The 3,962-nt window shown below is 36.8% G+C and overlaps 1 long non-coding RNA gene across 1 annotated transcript; it reads left to right on the forward strand.

The window, feature by feature from the left end:
• The first annotated feature begins 835 nt into the window (after positions 1 to 835).
• On the forward strand, positions 836 to 3,644 carry LOC112475087. Its single transcript, XR_003044577.1, has 3 exons — positions 836 to 1,280; positions 2,829 to 2,929; positions 3,396 to 3,644. It is a non-coding gene; the product is annotated as an uncharacterized LOC112475087 (long non-coding RNA).
• Positions 3,645 to 3,962: the final 318 nt, after the last annotated feature.

Consider the following 3,962-nt stretch of genomic DNA (forward strand, 5'->3'; position numbering starts at 1 on the left):
TTGTTAGCCCTCTTTAAAAGAGTACATATACCTGAAACTAATACAAAATAATGCTGAATGTCAACTTTAATTGAAAAATAAAAATCAAAAACAGAAAAAAGAAAAAGAAACGAATATGTATGCATATGTGTAAATATGTTATTCTTTTTCAAAATGACATTCCATTCTTCTACTTCAATGAGCCTAAAGTGTTAGTGACTCTGAAACATAGTTCTCCTGGCGTAAAGTTTGATGATTTTAAAAAACAGAACAATGATCATAATTTTAAAATAGAGTATTTCTCTGATTTTTTTTGATTTTAGAAACTTTCTTTTGGACATATTTTAAGAAGCAAAACATATGTTTATGTTTTAGCACCTTAAAATTTGGACTGGAAAAATTCTTTAGGTAATCTACCTCAAATTTCTTTTTTTTTTTGAAGATTATTTTCCATTCTAAAATCAGCAAAATATGTAAACGTATAACATACAACAATGCATTAGTAGTTCATTAAAATAACTTAATCATTTTGTTTTCAAATCAAGCAGATTTTAGACTGGCAATGACCTAACTCATTTTAATAATATATTGTTGATTACAATCTTGTTTTATTTTTAAGCCAAAATTGTATGTATTCATTACAGAAAACTCATTTATGTCACATAGAATTAAAACTCTTCAGAGTTCCTAGTTTTAAACAAATATACATACATCTAAATAATTATTAAATCCGAAGCAAACAATGACTTTATTTTGACAGAGTCTATAGGAAATGCAGCCTTACATACATAACCTACCAAACAACAGAAAACTTAAACATGCCAGCTTTGAAGTAGTCAAAAATTTTTCAGGATGAGAAAGCTACATTATGAATGAAAATATCCACATTTCAAACACTTTGAAAGTGGAAGTTGCTTCTAAGGTGATTTTTGCTGCTTTGAAAAAAAAAGAGGTTTAAATACAGTTTTATAATCATTTCTTACGTATCTGTTGATTAAGCATAACATTCACATGAACATACAAAATAACATACACAAGAAAAACAAAATTTAGAATAACATTTTGTATTGTAGTATGTGTGAAATAATTTGTTTTTTTTCCACTATATCCCTGGGTCAAAGTTTATAGCATTTACTTTAACCAGCTATCTTTCTCATTTTCATAAGGGTCCCACGAGGCAATAGTCATACATTGTTACTTCAGCCTTCACAAAGGCAAAACAGTACAGATCCCTGTACTGTAGTAGACAACACAGAACAGTCCCAATTTCAGTTCCTGTTACATTGACAAGACTCCTTCAGGTAAGGGATTAAAACATTCTTTTATCATTATAAGGTTAGTGACCATTTTAATGGAATAAAAGGATTATTTCTGCTGCATTGGGGATAGGAAGTTTGGGATATGAATATGTGTGGAAGATGTCTTTTCCCTTTTATGCTTGTTCAGAAGTTCCCTTTAACTGGAATAAAGCTAGCTCTATAATCTCAGATTAATATTTATGATAAATGTTATTGAGGACACAGATTGTATAGCACCTGATCAAAGAAATTTTTTCAACGTACTTTTTTTTTTTTAATCAAGAGAAGATAGGTGATTTTCACAGGCTAAAGTTTTTGCCTTTTAAAATCAACCATATAGTGCTACTTATATTTGTTCTATCAGTGTGACTTAAAAAAATTCTAAATTTACTAACCTCACACAATGTGTAACATTTTAAAAATAAATAAGAGTTTCAAAATTAATTCTTCCTGACTTATGTGGGAAAAGATAGTGCGGGTCACACAAATACATATTCAGACATGAAAATGTTAGAAATTAGAGAGAAAAAAACAATAAATATAATCTCTAAAGTTGTCAAAAGGCTTTCAAATATCTAATTACTTCAGATTTTACATTTTGATATAATTTATTGTTTAAACGAAAAGATCCCTCATTTGAGAGAGGGGCTTTTAAAAGATAAAAGTAAATCAAGGTAAGTGATATTACAATATGAAAGTTAAACAATAAGGCTTCCATTTTGCTACAAAATACAAGTGAATTATGTTTCATAAAAGTGTAAACTTTATAAATGACATTTCATATGGTCAGATATAAAATGTAAGTTATTTTAGGAAGATTAAACAGCATTTTAATTTTGATTTTTTAATGATTTCTTGCAAATATTCATTTATTACTTTCCAATCCACATCTAGAAACGAAGAAGAAAAAATTATTTAACTCATAAGTTAGTGGTTCTTTCTTGGTTTATGTGGGGTAAATTCTAATTTCATAGAGGGGAATGTATTATGATAATTTCTAAAATATAACTGTGTTTTTAGTGTTTTGCATACATGCCAGATAGTTAAAAACATTTTGTTTCAAAATAACTGCATATGTATAAAAGCCAAATATACCGTTTGTTGCCGTGGCGTTATAATTTGATAGGGGAGCAATAATTTTTTCTGTAAAGTTAAGTTTTACAACCAAATGTCATCAATTAAAAGCTGAGCCAACGACTAAAAGAACTAAATTTTATTAAACTGGAGATGTGATCTCTTCATTGTAATTGTTCTCATAAAAATTATGTGAGCGTTTTGTATGTGGTTATCCTAAATGTTATGTATGTTCTTTTAAAAACTCTTCGTTCCTTTTTTCCTTTCACTTTAACAGTGTTCTGCCACGTGACTAGCACAAACCATACCGCCCCTGTTTCGGCATCTTAGGTGTACCACTGGAGATTCCAAAAGGAATAAAAATTACTAGAAGTAATTTTTATATTTATGAATAAGGGAGGGTTGTGTCCTTTTGAGCTCTGTTGCACCGGATCGTTGATACGTCTTCTCATTAATATCTTCTGTGACTTCCACTAGAACTAAACAAATCGCGTGGCTTTAAAAGATTCTGATCGCCTGGGGGTTGGAGAGGATGGAGTGTCTTCTCTGTCTCCCGCGTCCACTTCCTCTCCCTCCAGGTGTGTATTGGGAGGGGGCTATGGGGGGAGTTGTGGGGGGCGGGACGGTGTGATATAAACAGAGGCAAAGTAGGGAAGCGGGGCTAAATCCCTCCAAGATTCCAGGACCTTATCTCCACGGAGCACTTAAGGCCCCACTATCGCATCCTTTATCTCGTGGTCTCCCTACTGCAGGGCCTGGTGCGCAGATTGGCGGCTCTGCCTCCGTGGCGGGGCTGGGGGTGGCGATGGGGTTCGGCGTTGGGGGTCTTCTCACTGCAGAGAGGGAGCGGGTAAGCGAGTTCCGTCCCATTCTGTTTCAAGACCGTGTCCGCCTCGCTTTCTGGAACCAAGTCGACCACAAAGTTGGAAGAAATAGCGTGAATTGTAAAGGGGGAGAACCCCCACCCTCCCCCAGTCTCGAGAGAAAAATCTTTCCAAAACATTGGTGCCTGATTTTACTTAAATTCTTTGCAATCTTTCTTAGCTGCCTGTTTTTGTCTGGAGATGGTTATAAAATGGATTTTCGAACTGTTGGGTTGAGGAAGGAACTAAGAAGGAACCTGGAAGGCTCAAATCAGCACCCACCGAAGTGTTAGGAGTCCCGCGGGCCGCATCCGAGGCGGGCCCGGCGTGTGCTTCGCGAAGTCCGGCGAGGCTGCCGCAGGCGTGGATGAGACAGCCTGCCGAGAGCTTTGAATTGCGAGAGCAGCGCTTCAGGATCTGTTTGCATTAAAAAAGGGCGCGGGATGGGGGGTGAGGGGGGAGAATATTTGTAACCGGATGAAACCAGTCTCGCTCCTTCATAGAGAGCACAGTTTGGCCGCTTGCCTGGCGCTGGGGCACGGCCACAGCAGCTGCTGGGTTCTGGAGGAATTCAAGTCTTAAAATAAATGATCAAGGATAATTCATTCCCGAGGCAAACGGCCCGTCCCTCCGCCCCCACCCTCAAGGAGATTCTAGTTGAACTTCAGGGCAGATCGTTCCCATCGTTGGCTCCCGGGGCCTGGGCGCGCGGTGGCCTCGCAGCCGCCTGCACCCCGAACGCTGCGGG

This window comes from Pteropus alecto, unplaced genomic scaffold (assembly GCF_000325575.1).
Source record: "Pteropus alecto unplaced genomic scaffold, ASM32557v1 scaffold50, whole genome shotgun sequence".
Classification (NCBI taxonomy): domain Eukaryota; kingdom Metazoa; phylum Chordata; class Mammalia; order Chiroptera; family Pteropodidae; genus Pteropus; species Pteropus alecto.